The following is an 18,861-nucleotide window of genomic DNA, read 5'->3' as shown; positions in this document are numbered from 1 at the left end:
TCCACACGTTGTTTAAAAGATCGCATATCATAGATTTTGTCATCTCCTCCGACAATTGTAAATGTCTTCATAACCACATGTAGAGTTCCCCAAGCAAAGTCTAGAAGTGATCTTCAGTAGGAATGGCCATTCAGCATTTTCACTATAGTTGTCATAGTGTACAGGATACATCAAAGTTCTTCTATACCATTTCCTGACATAATGTATCCAATCATGCCTAGAAATTACTCACCTCCTATAGGCAGACTTTGGACCGTTCACAAATTTCTTCAGCTGAGGTACGATTTGAACACCTTTCCAGTATAATGTCATAACGCATGTGCTATATTCACTTTTCATGCATTTATTTACTGTATGCAGAGAGTAGAATTTTAGTACTTGATGTAGAAATATTGGAGATATACAGATAGACTACACTGCTTATAACAAAAGGAGAGGTGTGTACATCACCATTACACAATCGTTGTGTCGAAGGTTTCTCAAGATGAATAGCTATCCAAATGTTGTTTGAGAATAGGAAATCCAGACGCGAGATGCGAGTAAAGAAATGAATCTTCCGAAAAAGACAGTATTGACACACCAAAAACATTAGAGGGAAAGTGGATATCACATTGAAGAAATGTGATACGATATTCTTATCAAGACAATGCTACCGTGATATAATATTATTTTTCACTCAAAAACTTGGATATAAAGTATTTTCATCAGGAGACATGTGAAAAAAATGACTTTTTCTGATCTATGAAATGTGTCGTAATTCGTTACTAATCAAAGCATACAGTGAGCTTATATGGAAAGATTATATGATTAGCTCTCAGTTTGTTTGCTTTGTGATTAGCAGTGTTACGGAGTTGGTAGCGAACACAGGACTGACCATACCGTTAATATTTTCCAACTAACCAAGGGTTGATCTTAAAAGAACTTACAATGAGTCTTTATTTGTCTCATGGATCAGATCACCGGTCTCAGACCCAAAGTAAGGCTGCATCGGAGTCTAGAATATAATGGGTTACATACCAATTTTTTCATTATACAATCCGGAAAATATTATTAATGATAGACCGGAACCTAGTGAATCCTACACATCTCTGTATGTAAGTACTAGTGAGTATCATGGAGGCTAATTAAATGCATATTTGATAGTCTCGAGTGTTAACACACAGGAGACTTTCTTGAAATAATATATCCGTAAGAACACAACTCTTTGGATGAAACAGTTTGTATCAGGATAACGATCGAGAAAAGGTGAGAGCGTTATCGGTGATAAGTTGATTTCTAAAGCTGGAAGCACTCTCAAATTTACTATGTAGTTGCATATAAACGGGAAGTATAGCAATTGCTTGATTATCATTGATAAATTAATACTTAACTTTTTTACGTTTATAATCATAAAATTTTCAATCCCAAGGGCCCACCTAAAAAAAAAACCGCGGTTAATTCCCAAAGCTATACGTCGGTGATACCCTCGTGTTATTAAAGGGGAAGTAAATCCACGTTTTTTTAAATGTCACGCCAATGCTTAATGTGAGTTAAGGAGCTCTAAAAGCACTACTGCTTCGTTTTTGAGACCTAGGTATACATCACAAGAACTTGCGGCCTCGTATTCAAAGTTGAATTTCTTTTCTAGCTCTAAGCCAACAGGAATTAAGAAATAGATATCGATGTCCACTGCTGACTTCTAATTTTCACAGCATGTAAGGGCATAAGCCGGTCGGACACCATTAGGAAATAGAACCCTCGAATTATTGGCACGCCTTTTCCATGCTAAACCACTATAAAAACTCAAATATCTCCGTCCATCCTCAAAATTATTTCTTTAATCACCGTATCACTTAGAGATCGATTTAATCTCTTATTAATATCTCTTTTCAGACATTGTACAATACTATTACAAAAAAATCAAGTGAAATCTCTGGTAATGATCTCATTTTAAGGCGGTTTATGTCGTTGTGGATGCGTATTACAAAAAGGTTCAGAAGTTCGGGGATGCCTATCCTACTTTAAATGACCCATCAACTTGTCCATCATTTTAACACGCTTTCTCTTTACTATACCTTATCAGCTCACCGCGATATACATTCTTTATCAGCTAAAGACTTCGTGTTTCGCATTTCACTGGGTTTAAACTAGAATATTTCGAATTTGCAAGTCCTAAGGACAATAGGAGCTGCCGTACATTTCCCGTTTCAAACCGTGCGCTCCAGTCGGTTCTACTGCATGCAAACTGATTCCACTCGTTCCAATGCAAGTATCATGGCGGATCTCAACATCTGCTGTTATTACCTTTTTATCTAAATGCATCCTTATGTCTACAATTTGAAATAGCATTATTTCTGCAGAACACCTCAGTCGGCAGCCTTGTAGATAAATCTTAAATCTTTTGCCAATTGAAAGTAATTTTTAAACAGATTTTTGAGTAATACAGCGTATAAGTTTCAATTGAAAAATAGTAAGCTCACTACGCTTCTTATCAAATATTAGCATGTCTGGTTGGTTGTAGTGCATGCTAACTGCTTGCTTTCGTTTTGACAAGAGAATAACAAGTATCTAGATTTCTACTTCTAGTACAATATCTGAATGTTTCTGTAACTAGGTAATACAATGTTCTCTTAAAAATGTCTGAAATATAGATCTAAGCACATATCTGTGTGTTTCGAATTTCTTCTTGCCAATGTTAACGGCTCTTAGCTGGACTGTGCAAGGAATGTACTCTAGGTAGTTTGCCATGATGCAACGATGCAACGATTATTTAAGAAGAATTCTATATACGACTTTTGCTTCTATCTTTATAAAAGAATTTATTTTGTTAACAACAATGGCTCTGGTCATCGGCCATGGATATGCTGACATACATACCACAAAAATGACAATCTGGTTAGGGGTTAGGGTTAGTACACTTCGTAAGCCTCAACTGCTGGCGATTAATCGGGTACATTTTGTGGAGTAGCTTTCTGCTCTTGAGAAGATACCTTACACGCAAGCTCTATTCACGTCAGCGAAATGAGGTAGTGTTGAATTAATTGAACAAAATTACAGAAATTGTTGTTTATCATTTCGTTTCAGATATGAAAGGTGTCAGAAAGGTAATACAGTTGGTGCACCATCTGCTACAGCGGAGAAGCTTACCAGAACTTTACTCACCGGTGAGAAAACATTTAGAAAATGGAGAAGTTGAAATCCTCCAATAAGTTTAATAAGAGTGTGCGATATGTTAGTCTGTAGTGCAAGATAAACCGTGCGAGTCAGAAAGACTTTAAGGTTCTATAGCCTGATAGAAACGTAGCATTATCAATATAGCATCTCGATGAAGTGAGTAAGGTTGGAAAAGACGCCTCGAAATTTTCTGCAAAAGACGACACATTTCTTAGAGGAGAAAAATTATTTTTTTTCACATGTCTCTTGATGAAAATACTCCAAATTCAAGTTAATGAATGAAAAAGTAAACTGATATCACGGTAGCATTTTCTTAATAAGAATATAGAATCACATTTTTTTATTCTGATATCCACTTTCCCTCCAATATTTTTGGTGTGTCAATGCTGTCTTCCTCGGAAGATTCAAATCTTCACTCGCATCTCGCGTCTGAACTTCCTTTTCTCAAACAACCATTGGATAGCTTCTCATCTTGAGAAACGTTCGCCACAACGATTGTGTAATGGTGAAATACACATCTCTACTTTTGTTTTAAGCAGTGTAGTCCCTCTGTATTTCTTCAACATTTCAACATCAAGTACTATTAGTATTTATTTACTCTCTGCATACATTAAATAAGTGCATGAAAAGTGAATAAAGCACATTCGTTATGACTTTAGATCAGCCGTTATACTGGAAAGGTGTTCAAATCGTACCTCATGTAAGAAATTTGTGAACGGTCCAAGCCTTTAGGAAGTTTGCAGTTAAGTGATTTCTAGGCACGATTGGATACATTATGTCAGGAAAGGATATAGAAGAGCTTTTATGTATCCTGTACACTATGACAACTTTTGTAAAAAAGCTGAATGGCCATGCCTACTCAAGAACATTGAGAACTCATTTCTAGATTTTGCTCGGGAACCTCTACATTTGGTTTTGTAGACACTTACAACCGTCGGAGGAGATTACAAAATCTAGGATATGCGATCTTATTACCAACGTCTGGATGACGAAATCACTATGCAACATTTACAAGAAAATGAAACTGCATGACAAACACCATATTAAGAAATCTCAAAATTAAGACGGTTACATTTTCCGAACAGTTAACTTTGGCTGCAATATATAGAGAAGGTCATAATCGTATTGCAATTCATCCAAAGCGACTAGATTGAAGAGGTTACTACAACGTTCATTTGAGGGCAATTTAATTAGTGCTTCCGTTTTCTCACGCAGCTGCTCATATTTTTTATTAAAAATTTGCTCATCACTATACTCAAGAGATGGAAGCCCTGATAATACAGACCCTGTCCATAAGACCCGTAGGAATTTTGAGGTGGACTAAGTTTCTCTTCAGATCCAAGTAAGACACGTCTCAGTGATGGAAAAAATCTTGGGTGATCATCTGGCAACCCGGGCATAAGTTGGCAAATTGGAAATTCAATATGGCGGCCACGCGAAAATGCCATATTTACCTAAAACACGAATATCTCATCATTAAATGAAGCTAGAAACTTCATTCTTGTACCGAATTCAAGATAATGAACACTGTAATCAAGAAACATTCCTAACGTCGAAACATAGTGCCGCCATTTTTAAATATGGCGGCAGATTTTTCGAAATTTTGATTTTTTTCGTACACTGTTATCATTTATTCGAAGATAACTACGAAACTATAAGAGATACTATAAACATACCTCAAATAAACGGGATAGAGCATAATGAGAGCTTTGCAACGGTACCAATATCTTTTCTCTATCTTTAAATTTGACGGAGTTATTGAAATTTTAGTAGCTCAAGGTGTTTGGCTTCAGATTAAATTTAGTAAGGTGAAGCCAGCGGAATGGCTTTTTTGATATATTTTCTGCGTGTTGTAAAAGAAATAAGTTTTTCAAATGAAAGTAATCTAGTTTCGTTTTGATTACATGGACGATTGTTGTTGTTCTTACTCCAAAGTCTTTGTCTCAATGTTTGCAACAAGCAGTGTTGCAAAATCTTGGTTTATATTACTAACTAAGGAACTTCTTTAATAATTTTATCACTATTCAATACGGGACATTATTGTAATTAAATCCGCATCTTAATTAAAATATTCCTTGAATTTTCACCTACCAAAGTAATTTTTAAACGCTTGATTTTGGTGTAATGTTCAAGTGTTTAACCCACCTACACGTTAAATGTAGGCATTGACATTTTGTTTCTTTTTTTTTTCAGTACTCAGCTGACCCATTTATTGAAATGAATGATGATGAACATCCTGTTGGCCTACAATTAGGCCATGGAAGCGGAAGCCGAACAGAAGTGGATGGTTCCAAATGCATCATATGCCAAAAGCATAAGAGTAAAGAGAAAACCACAACTACATTAGAAGGAAGACAAAAAGTCTTGGATGCAGCTGAAATATGGCAAGATGAGACCTTCCAGCGAATCAGTGTCCTTGGACGAGATTTTGAGCTCAAATATCATTGTTCAAATGAGTGTTACAAAAACTATACTCATAAAAATCTCTGAAGAAGAAGCGAGAGAACGAAGCCAATCTGCAAGTAGAACCAAAGGAAGATGTCATGGAAGATTCGTCAACATCAAGATATAAAACATTAAGAGGGGATTTACTGTCTCGTAACCCTCCATCTCCTAAGGTGGATTCTGCCAGTCTTCCATGTATTATTTGTGGAAATTTGAAACACAATAATATCAAAGAAAAATATCGAATAAGTGAAACGAATCGTGCTAAATTATTCCTTGCAGCAACTTTGTACTTCCAAGATGACGTGTACACGAGAACTTGTGATCTTGAAGATCAATCCGCTGTATTTGGAGCAGATTTATACTACCACAAACTTTGTTTGGAAGCGTACCTTCAAAAACATAAAAAGCAAAATCAACAAAAAGAGAATCAACCCAAAAAAACAAAAAGTCAATTAATGGAGGATAGTCGACTACTTTTTCAGAACATTCTAAATAATGGCTGTGGCCTAACCCTTTCTAAAATTCGTGATTATGTCAACAAGCAGGCTGGAGAGAATTTAATTACTAACAAAGAGGTCAAACTATACATGAAAAATATATTTGGTGATACTATTCAATTTTGCCAACCACTACAAAGAAACCAGTCCCAACTTGTTTATTCATCAAACCTCACTATTGATGAAATAGCTGACAAACTACGTTCTGTTTCCTCTGTCGGAGAGGCTGGAAAGCTAATTAGAAAATTACTTCTGGAAACAGACTTCAACCTAGACAATGAATTTGGAGATGCGAATCAACTAAAAAAATCATGGAAGACAACACCTATTCCCCAACCGCTAATTGACTTTTTCTCTCATGTATTCAACGTGGATAAATTGACACTGTTTTCTCACATCAATGATAACAGTCAAGCATTTATGAGCTCAGACGAAGAAGAAGCAGAATGCAGTGAAATTGAAGACAACAACGATAGAAGAGAAACTCCTGTAACAAATCGAGTTAAAGTCCTTTTCCAGATAATGTTTTATAATGTTCATAAGGGAAAAAGGAAAACCCCTTTGCATTTAATGACTGGCCATTCAATTCATGAAAAATGTAGAGCAAACAGCTGATAACATTATTCAATAACGCTGGGTTATCAGTCAGCTTTAATGAAGTTATGGAATCTCTTCGTAATCTTGCACAATACACTATGATGACATGCTCACAGAACCTTGCACTTCCAAGTCATTTTGTCAGTAGTAACTTTACTGTAGGTGCTATGGATAACTTTGACCACGAAGAGGTAAGCCTTTCCGGTCTACAGGGTACGCATGATACTGTTATGGTATTATTCCAGAAAACTCCAAGGGTAAATCCTATTAAGCCACCACTATCTGAAGTAGCTCTTAACAAACTCAGAAAACGTGTCCTTTTACCATGTCAACAAATTAGAGATTACCAGAAACCATCAACACCGCTGAACATTCCACAGGATCTTAAAATCATTGAAGATGCTTACACTTTGCCGTGTGATGAGATCAAGAAAGAAGAGGTAGTGATAACTATGTTGCAAGCTGTTGGAGGATTGACAAACAAAAGAACATTGACATGGTCTAGAATTCATGCTGTTATTTCAGAAGCTGATGTTCCACTACAACAAGTTGGTTTTCTTCCTATATTGCCTTATCCAGTAACATCTTATGATACTGTATATTCATGTATGAAAAACTTTCAAAGCTTGCTTTCAGTTCTCGATCAACCAGCTCTGCCAATTTCATGTGATGAAGGCGTTTATCATATTGCAGCAGAAATTCAGTTAGTTTCAAATGAATTTCCAAACCTAGTTCTGCTCTTGGGATCTTTCCATATGAACAAAATTTTACTTCCTTGTTTTGGTAAGTACATAAATGGGAGTGGATTAGAAAATGTTCTCATCGAAAATCACGTGTTTGGTGTTAAAGTTGCTGAAAGTGTCCTTCAAGGGAGTGATTATGTAAAGTCACTCAAAGGAATGTTAATATTAGCAGAAGTTGTGGAGAGATTAAAATGAAAAGCAGTTTTGCTCACTTCTGACGATGATTATCAGTTATCTACAAGAGTTGCAGAAGTTCTTACTGCTATGAATCACTCAACAACAGAAGATGCGGAAGCAAAGTTTAAAGAGCTGATTGCAGCACCACAGGAAGTTTTGGAAGCCTTAAATGTTTTCACTGAAGAGCAGATGAGGATGTCTGAGCAGTGTCAATTCCTTGAGGGGTTCTTACATCTAATAAGTGTTTTAAAGAGCCTCATAAGAGCTGACAGAGAAGGTAATTAGAGTCTCTATTTTCAAACACTAAAAGATATCCTTCCAGTTTTTCAGGTATTTGACAGAATAAACTATTTGAGATGGGGTTCACTATTCTTTGAGCAAATGCTGAATCTTGAAACACGCCATCCTGAAATATATAACAAGTTAAAACAAGGACATTTTGTTGTACGAAGGACAAGTGGAAAATTTAACGCTGTGGGTATTGACATGGCTCTCGAACAGACAATAAATCGTTCTCAAAAATCAGCTGGAGGGATTATTGTCCAAACAAAAAGGAAGGAATATATTGCAGAATGGGAGCTTGCTTACCATGAAGTACTGCTCATACGAAAAACATTTCAGTCTGTTCTTAATCTTATATCGTGTGATTATGAGTCAAAAATGCATCATGAATTAACGGGAAGGCTCAGACATAAAATGGAAGAAAGCATCCAAAACATGTTCCAGTACATTGAGAGCAGAAAAAATCCATATATTGTGAATGGCGAAGTGAAGCTTTACAACCTTCTAACCAATGAGTGTGTCCCGGAATCGAGTGCTAAGAAACTTTTACAATTTTTGATGACTGCCGAAGAAGCTTTTGCCACATTCCGACAGGAAAGGTTTATGTCTTGCTCTAAATCACTGATGGCACCCATTCAGACAAAATTTTCCCACATTTCGAAGTATAACACAACCTAGCATGCAGACGAAAAAGAAAACTGTGAGAAGCGTTATTAAGAATCAATTACTGGTTCAAAGAAAAGTAGATATTGCCAAGGAGAGAGGATTGTCGATGGCAGAAATTCTTAGTTATGATATTTCACCTTCACCCTTACTAGATGAGAACGGCGCCACTACGAAACCCTTAAACTCTCAGCTTATGAATATTTTGATTAAAAGATTAGATACCATGGCCATACATTTCCAGAAAAATGATACTCTCGAAACCTGTGTTGTAGTTGATATAATGAACCAGTTTCGAAGACTGAAAGTTAAAGGAAATGTCACATTTAAAGACTTGTTCACATCACTTGACACCATTGTAAATAATGCCTGCAAATTCAGCCGTGTCGACTATGTGTTTGATAGCTATATTCCAACATCAATCAAAAGTGCTGAGAGGGAAAGAAGATCTTCTGTACAGCCACTACCATTGACATCAATAAGCACTACCACAACACTTCCTGTACAGATGGACAGATTTTGGGCATCATCTGAGAACAAAGTTTTGATTCAAGCTGCTCGGGTTGAATGTTTGAAGACAGTTACAATAAATCGAGATTGGGAAACTATTCTCAGTGGCGTCTTGCTTGACGGTGGTCCTACTCCAGCTGTATCAATCAAAGATAAGAGATTCACGGAAATATCAGGAACTCTCAAAGTAGCTGTTGAGGAGGCTGACATACGCATTATCCCTCACGTTTTTCATGCGGTTAAGCATGGGATGCGACGCGTTGTAGTGCTCTCAAATGACACAGATGTGTTTGTTTTACTGATTCATTTTTACAAGACCCTACATGAAAATGGACTTTCAGAATTATGGATGCGAAAATCGAGATCCGATATTATACCAATTCACACACTTGTCAACGAAATAGGTGCAGCAACAGATGCCCTTCTTGCAGCACACTTTCTTACAGGGTCTGATGTTACCAGTAAGATAGGTAACAAAATATCCGCTCTTAAGGCAGAACCGGAAAAGTATCTGTGCAAATTTGGACGACGTCTTCCTCCAAGTGCTGAGTGCTTGGAACTTGCTGAAGAATATTTGGTCAGGGTTGTAAAATCAGGCTCAAGATCTAAGACATTTGACACTCTCCGATTTGAAATTATGAATCAAAGTAGTCTTCATAGCTTACAGGAATTACCTTGCACCAGTTCGTCATTACAGGGTCACCTGAAAAGATCCTTTTACATGGTATATTCGTATTTTACAGTGTTAGGCGCAGAAGAACCATTAGATCCAACGGATTTTGGATGGACATACAATGCAGATGATTCATCGCTCACACCGGATACTAGCATTAATGAGCTACCAGAAGATGTTATTCGAACATGTACTTGCAATAGCTGTTCTACAAGACGATGCAAATGCCTAAAAAAATTGTTAGTTGTACGACCTTTTGTAAGTGCAAAATGATTTGTAATAATCGGTAACGTTACGAACTGTAACTCAATCCATGTAGAGAAAATATGCAACGAACTTATTAATAACATTTAATTAGTTGCCCTCAACAAGACCGACCAAAATATTTCACCACAGGATTGTAAGAAAATCAAAACCAAGTAATTTCATAAAGCTTTGTTATATTATAAATATGGTGCTTTTATTATTATTATTTGTATTAGTGTAATAACTTTATATCACTTTTAATTATATTGCTTTTTTCTACTGAAATTGTTGAATTATTATTTAGCAACCACGATTTATTATTATTATTATTATTATTATTATTATTATTATTATTATTATTATTACCATATTTGTGGCACGCTTTTTCCATGCTAAACCACTATAAAAACTCAAATATCTCCGTCCATCCTCAAAATTATTTCTTTAATCACCGCCTCACTTAGAGATCGATTTAATCTCTTATTAATATCTCTTTTCAGACATTGTACAATACTATTACAAAAAAGTCAAGTGAAATCTCTGGTAATGTTCTCATTTTAAGGCGGTTTATGTCGTTGTGGATGCGTATTACAAAAAGGTTCAGAAGTTCGGGGATGCCTATCCTACTTTAAATGACCCATCAACTTGTCCATCATTTTAACGCGCTTTCTCTTTACTATACCTTATCAGCTCACCGCGATATACAGTCTTTATCAGCTAAAGACTTCTTGTTCCGCATTTCACTGGGTTTAATCTAGAATATTTCGAATTTGCAAGTCCTAAGGACAATAGGAGCTGCCGTACATTTCCCATTTCAAACCGTGCGCTCCCGTCGGTTCTACTGCATTCAAACTGATTCCACTCGTTCCAATGCAAGTATCATGGCGGATCTCAACATCTGCTGTTATTACCTTTTTATCTAAATGCATCCTTATGTCTACAATTTGATATAGCATTATTTCTGCAGAACACCACAGTCGGCAGCCATGTAGATAAATCTTAAATCTTTTGCCAATTGAAAGTAATTTTTAAACAGATTTTTGAGTAATACAGCGTGTAAGTTTCAATTGAAAAATAGTAAGCTCACTACGCTTCTTATCAAATATTACCATGTCTGGTTGGTTGTAGTGCATGCTAACTGCGTGCTTTCGTTTTGACAAGAAAATAACAAGTATCTAGATATCTACTTCTAGTACAATATCTGAATGTTTCTGTAACTAGGTAATACAATGTTCTCTTAAAAATGTCTGAAATATAGATCTAAGCACATATCTGTGTGTTTCGAATTTCTTCTTGCCAATGTTAACGGCTCTTAGCTGGACTGTGCAAGGAATGTACTCTAGGCAGTTTGCCATCATGCAACGATGCAACAATTATTTAAGAAGAATTCTATATACGACTTTTGCTTCTATCTTTATAAAAGAATTTATTTTGTTAACAACAATGGCTCTGGTCATCGGCCATGGATATGCTGACATACATACCACGAAAAATGACAGTCTGGTTAGGTGTTAGGGTTAGTACACTTCGTAAGCCTCAACTGCTGGCGATTAATCGGGTACATTTTGTGGAGTAGCTTTCTGCTCTTGAGAAGATACCTTACACGCAAGCTCTATTCACGTCAGCGAAATGAGGTAGTGTTGAATTAATTGAACAAAATTACAGAAATTCTTCTTGTTTATCATTTCGTTTCAGATATGAAAGGTGTCAAAAAGGTAATACAGTTGGTGCACCATCTGCTACAGAGGAGAAGCTTACCAGAACGTTACTCACCGGTGAGAAAACATTTAGAAAATGGAGAAGTTGAAATCCTCCAATAAGTTTAATAAGAGTGTGCGATATGGCAGTCTGTAGTGCAAGATAAACCGTGCGAGTCAGAAAGACTTTAAGGTTCTATAGCCTGATAGAAACGTAGCATTATCAATATAGCATCTCGATGAAGTGAGTAAGGTTGGAAAAGACGCCTCGAAATTTTCTGCAAAAGACGACACATTTCTTAGAGGAGAAAAATTATTTTTTTTCACATGTCTCTTGATGAAAATACTCCAAATTCAAGTTAATGAATGAAAAAGTAAACTGATATCACGGTAGCATTTTCTTAATAAGAATTTCGAATCACATTTTTTTATTCTGATATCCACTTTCCCTCCAATGTTTTTGGTGTGTCAATGCTGTCTTCCTCGGAAGATTCAAATCTTCACTCGCATCTCGCGTCTGAACTTCCTTTTCTCAAACAATCATTGGATAGCTTCTCATCTTGAGAAACGTTCGCCACAACGATTGCGTAATGGTGAAATACACATCTCTACTTTTGTTTTAAGCAGTGTAGTCCCTCTGTATTTCTTCAACATTTCAACATCAAGTACTATTAGTATTTATTTACTCTCTGCATACAGTAAATAAGTGCATGAAAAGTGAATAAAGTACATTCGTTATGACTTTAGATCAGCCGTTATACTGGAAAGGTGTTCAAATCGTACCTCATGTAAGAAATTTGTGAACGGTCCAAGCCTTTATGAAGTTTGCAGTAAGTAATTTCTAGGCACGATTGGATACATTATGTCAGGAAAGGATATAGAAGAGCTTTTATGTATCCTGTACACTATGACAACTTTTATAAAAAAGCTGAATGGCCATACCTACTCAAGAACATTGAAAACTCACTTCCAGACCTTGCTCGGGAACCTCTACATGTTGTTATGTAGACATTTACAACCGTCGGAGGAGATGACATTATCTAGGATTTGCGATCTTATTAACAACGTCTGGATGACGAAATCAATATGCAACATTTACAAGAAAATGAAATTGCATGACAAAAACCACAATAGGAAATCTCAGAATTAAGACGGTTACATTTTCCGGACAGTTAGCTTTGCGTGCAGTATATAGAGAAGGTCATAATCGTATTTCGATTCATCCGAAGCGAGTAGATTAAACAGAAGACTACAACGTTCATTTGAAGGCAATAAAATTAATGCTTACGTTTCTTCACGTTTCTTCACGCACCTGGTCATCTTTTCTATAAAAAAATTGCACATCACTATACTCAACAGATGGAAGCCCTGGAGACAAATACTGTATCAGAGTATACAAGAAATTAACAACTCAAGGAACATTCACAATTCGCAGCAGAAGAGGACTTCTTGAGCAAAGTTCCAAGAGATATGATTTTCGAACAGTTCTTAAATAAGGGCACGAAATTTTCTGTTGGATTAACTTAACGTCAGACACAACGTTAGCAAGATTAATCCTTCATTCCCAATTACTATCACTTAACTTTTTTACGTTTATAATCACAAAATTTTCAATCCCAAGGGCCCACCTAAAAAAAAAACCGCGGTTAATTTCCAAAGCTATACGTCGGTGATACCCTCGTCTTATTAAAGGGGAAGTAAATCCAAAGTTTTTTAAATGTCACGCCAATGCATAATGTGAGTTAAGGAGCTCTAAAAGCACTACTGCTTCGTTTTTGAGACCTAGGTATCTATCACAAGAACTTGCGGCCTCGTATTCAAAGTTGAATATCTTTTCTAGCTCTAAGCCAACAGGAATTAAGAAATAGATATCGATGTCCACTGCTGACTTCTAATTTTCACAGCATGTAAGGACATAAGCCGGTCGGACACCATCAGGAAATAGAACTCTCGAATTATTGGCACGCTTTTTCCATGCTAAACCACTATAAAAACTCAAATATCTCCGTCCATCCTCAAAATTATTTCTTTAATCACCGCCTCACTTAGAGATCGATTTAATCTCTTATTAATATCTCTTTTCAGACATTGTACAATACTATTACAAAAAAGTCAAGTGAAATCTCTGGTAATGTTCTCATTTTAAGGCGGTTTATGTCGTTGTGGATGCGTATTACAAAAAGGTTCAGAAGTTCGGGGATGCCTATCCTACTTTAAATGACCCATCAACTTGTCCATCATTTTAACGCGCTTTCTCTTTACTATACCTTATCAGCTCACCGCGATATACATTCTTTATCAGCTAAAGACTTCTTGTTCCGCATTTCACTGGGTTTAATCTAGAATATTTCGAATTTGCAAGTCCTAAGGACAATAGGAGCTGCCGTACATTTCCCATTTCAAACCGTGTGCTCCCGTCGGTTCTACTGCATGCAAACTGATTCCACTCGTTCCAATGCAAGTATCATGGCGGATCTCAACATCTGCTGTTATTACCTTTTTATCTAAATGCATCCTTATGTCTACAATTTGATATAGCATTATTTCTGCAGAACACCACAGTCGGCAGCCATGTAGATAAATCTTAAATCTTTTGCCAATTGAAAGTAATTTTTAAACAGATTTTTGAGTAATACAGCGTGTAAGTTTCAATTGAAAAATAGTAAGCTCACTACGCTTCTTATCAAATATTACCATGTCTGGTTGGTTGTAGTGCATGCTAACTGCTTGCTTTCGTTTTGACAAGAAAATAACAAGTATCTAGATATCTACTTCTAGTACAATATCTGAATGTTTCTGTAACTAGGTAATACAATGTTCTCTTAAAAATGTCTGAAATATAGATCTAAGCACATATCTGTGTGTTTCGACTTTCTTCTTGCCAATGTTAACGGCTCTTAGCTGGACTGTGCAAGGAATGTACTCTAGGCAGTTTGCCATCATGCAACGATGCAACAATTATTTAAGAAGAATTCTATATACGACTTTTGCTTCTATCTTTATAAAAGAATTTATTTTGTTAACAACAATGGCTCTGGTCATCGGCCATGGATATGCTGACATACATACCACGAAAAATGACAGTCTGGTTAGTTGTTAGGGTTAGTACACTTCGTAAGCCTCAACTGCTGGCGATTAATCGGGTACATTTTGTGGAGTAGCTTTCTGCTCTTGAGAAGATACCTTACACGCAAGCTCTATTCACGTCAGCGAAATGAGGTAGTGTTGAATTAATTGAACAAAATTACAGAAATTCTTCTTGTTTATCATTTCGTTTCAGATATGAAAGGTGTCAAAAAGGTAATACAGTTGGTGCACCATCTGCTACAGAGGAGAAGCTTACCAGAACGTTACTCACCGGTGAGAAAACATTTAGAAAATGGAGAAGTTGAAATCCTCCAATAAGTTTAATAAGAGTGTGCGATATGGCAGTCTGTAGTGCAAGATAAACCGTGCGAGTCAGAAAGACTTTAAGGTTCTATAGCCTGATAGAAAAGTAGCATTATCAATATAGCATCTCGATGAAGTGAGTAAGGTTGGAAAAGACGCCTCGAAATTTTCTGCAAAAGACGACACACATTTCTTAGAGGAGAAAAATTATTTTTTTTCACATGTCTCTTGATGAAAATACTCCAAATTCAAGTTAATGAATGAAAAAGTAAACTGATATCACGGTAGCATTTTCTTAATAAGAATTTCGAATCACATTTTTTTATTCTGATATCCACTTTCCCTCCAATGTTTTTGGTGTGTCAATGCTGTCTTCCTCGGAAGATTCAAATCTTCACTCACATCTCGCGTCTGAACTTCCTTTTCTCAAACAACCATTGGATAGCTCTCATCTTGAGAAACGTTCGCCACAACGATTGCGTAATGGTGAAATACACATCTCTACTTTTGTTTTAAGCAATGTAGTCCCTCTGTATTCCTAAATTTTATATACCTTGTCCTACACCTTCATTTAAAGTTTGATCAAGTTCTTCATTATGTCCATTTTTTTAGGTCTATGAGGCGGGGACGATATCACAAAATAATAATAATAACATTGGATCCACAATTAAGCCGTTGTGAATGACATATTTGATTTTATCAGCATTTTTTCCTTATGATCTATTTCAGATTGGTTTCTGATCAGCCATTTTACATGAACTCCATTGGCAGAATGCACAAAACCTTGAACACTTCATATCGCTTTTATTTACACTAGCATGTGGCTCGTTCACAATCCTATCTTGTAATCCTATTATCACAATCCTATTATCCGTCTGGAACTAATGGTAGCTGTGTGGATCCACACACCAACCTCTTTGGATATTTTTCATCCGTAGACCATTTCACTCATGCAGTTGGAAGTACTTCCGAATTGAATTCTGCACAGTTGCTGTGTTAGTAACGAAAAAAGTGGCCATATTGAATCTTAGTAACTACTTCGTTGTTTATCTGATATGGCTTATACCACGGACATTTTTCCTTCTCCTTACAGGTGAATAAGAAATGTCTAACCTTACCACTTTTTTCTGGATTCACAATTGGTTGATTGAGGACTCTGACTAACTTGAACAATTACTTTTCTTTTTGAAGGAAATTGAAGGCTGCCAAGTATTCACTCCTGAGTATAGCTGTGGTCGTGTCATAGCACACTGCTTCATGAAAAAAGTGAAGCAATCATTTAATGACGCTAAAGTTTCTTTAAATTTAATAATTTCGTAGCATTTCTTTTCAGTTCTGCTTGTATGTGGCTATAAGATAATTAACTACTGCTCATGAAGTCTTCTACCAAGATTCTTAAATGATCTGATCACACCCATCAACCGCTACAAATTTCCCCTTTGTAGTTACTTCTGATACTGTTGTCCATAAACAGCTAACTATGCTCCTTCGAAAACTGTTTGCATCATTGAAGCCGTCTTGTATTGATCTCAGAGTTTCTCAAGAACTGTGATTGAATTTTCGTGGCTTCTATGGCAGAATTAAATTAGAATCTTGCAGATATTTCTCGAAAGCTCTTTTTTTTCTTTCGGCACTTCCATGTCTAATTGTAAATTATATCCATAAATTATTATAAGGCGAAAATAGCGCTTAACATAATTTATATGCGTACTTAACCCAGATTTAAGTTGTCATTTTAAGTCCACACCATTGCGAGTAGAAGGACTCTTATTTCTACGAGTGGGTTTTAAACACAAGACAATAAAGACTCTGCAATAATCACGGCAGTCGAATAGACATTCTTGCGCGTTGAGATGAGGAAGGTGGCATTAGCTCAACGTGTCGCTCTGATGATAAACTAATGCCCTCAAAAGTCCTGTAGAACTTCTGTTATCGTAAGAGTGTTTGGGAATCAAGGATATTTCTTGCTAACGTTGTGTCTGACGTTTAATTAATCCCCGAGATAATTTCGTGGGCTTCATTAAGCACTGTTCGATAATCATATCACTTGGAACTTCGCTCAAGAAGGCCTCTTTTTCTGCAAAGTGTGAATGTTCCTTGAGTTGTTATTTTCTTGTAATCCTCTGATACCGTATTTGTCTCTAACGCTTCCGCCTGTTGAGTATAGTGATATGGAAATTTTTCATAGAAAAGATGACCAGCTGCGTGAGATAACGGAAGCATTATTTTAATTGCCTTCAAATGAAAGTTCTAATACCCTGTTCATTCTAGTCCCTTTGCATTAATTGCAATACGATTATGCCCATGGCTGTTATTAAAATGTTACCGTCTTTATTTTGAGATTTCCTAAAATGGTTTTTGTCATAAATTTTCATTGTCTTTTAAATGTTGCATAGTGATTTCCTCATCCAGAGGTTGTTGAATAAGATCGCAGATCCTAGATTTTGTCATCTTCTCCGACGGTTGTAAATGTCTTCATAACCACATGTAGAGGTCCCCGAGCAAAGTCTAGAAGTGAGCTCTCAATGATATTGAGTTGGCATGGCCATTCAGCATTTTCACTAATGTTTTAGAAGTGTACAGGATAACAAAAAGTTCTTCTATACCATTTCCTGACGCAATGTATCAAATGGTGCTTAGAAATTACTTAACACGATACCCTTCTAAAGGTGGTAGAACGTTGGAGCGTTCATTAATTCCTTGAGCTGAGGTAAGATTTGAACACCTTTTCTTGCAGTTATTTACTGTATGCAGAAGGGTAGAATATATAGAATTAGTACTTGATGTTTAAATATTGAAAAAATGCAGAGGGACTATACTGCTTATATCAAAAGGAGAAGTGTGTATCTCACCGTTACAGAATTGATGTGGCGAAGCTTTTACAAGATGAATAGCTTTATAAAGGATGTTCGAAAATAGGAAATCGAGACGCGAGTGAAGACTTGATTAAATGTCTTAGAAGAAAAGATGTTGTCAGAATGACGAAATGTGATACGATATTCTTATCAAGACAATGCTACCGTGATATCATTCAAGAACTTGGATATAGAGAATTTTCATCAAAAGACTTCTGAAATTAATGACTTTATCTGCTTTATGAAATGTGTGGCTCTTAGTTACTAATCAAAGCATACAGTGAACTAAGAAAAGCTCACAGTTTGGTTGCTGTGTGATTACCACTGTCAGTAGCGAACACAGGACTGACTATACCGTAAATATTTTCCAGCTAACCGTGTAAAAGAATATCAAAAAGGGTTTTAAAATCGATTGTGTATTTGGCTCATCGATCTGATCACCGGTCTGAGTCCCAAAGTAAGGCTCCTTTGGAGGTTAGAATATAATGCGTTCCATAGCAAGTTTTTCTGGATACAATCGGGTAAATATTATTAATGATGAACAGGAACCTAGTGAATTCTACGCAACTCTGCATGTAAGCCTTAGTGAGCAGCAAGGTCGCTAATTAAATTTATATTTAATAGCCTCGAGTGTTAACACAAGGGAGACTTTCTTTAAATAATATATCCGTAAGAACTCAATTCTTTGTATTCAACAGTTTCTATCAGGCTTACGATCAAGTACATGATGAGAGCGTTATGGGTGCTAAGTAGATATCTTCACGAGGAAGCACTTTCAAATAGTATTGTATTTGCATATAAACTGGAAGTATTGCAATTGCTTATCATTAATTAATTAATACTTATATTTTTACATTTGGTATCACAACATTTTTCAAACTCATGGGCCCACCTAAAACAAACCGCTGTTCGTTCCCAAAGCTATATGTA

This window comes from Thermobia domestica, chromosome 14 (genome assembly GCF_964235325.1).
Source record: "Thermobia domestica chromosome 14, izTheDome1.hap1.1, whole genome shotgun sequence".
NCBI lineage: Eukaryota > Metazoa > Arthropoda > Insecta > Zygentoma > Lepismatidae > Thermobia > Thermobia domestica.
The sequence above is the reverse complement of the archived record's forward strand: the minus strand, read 5'-3'. Positions refer to the sequence as shown.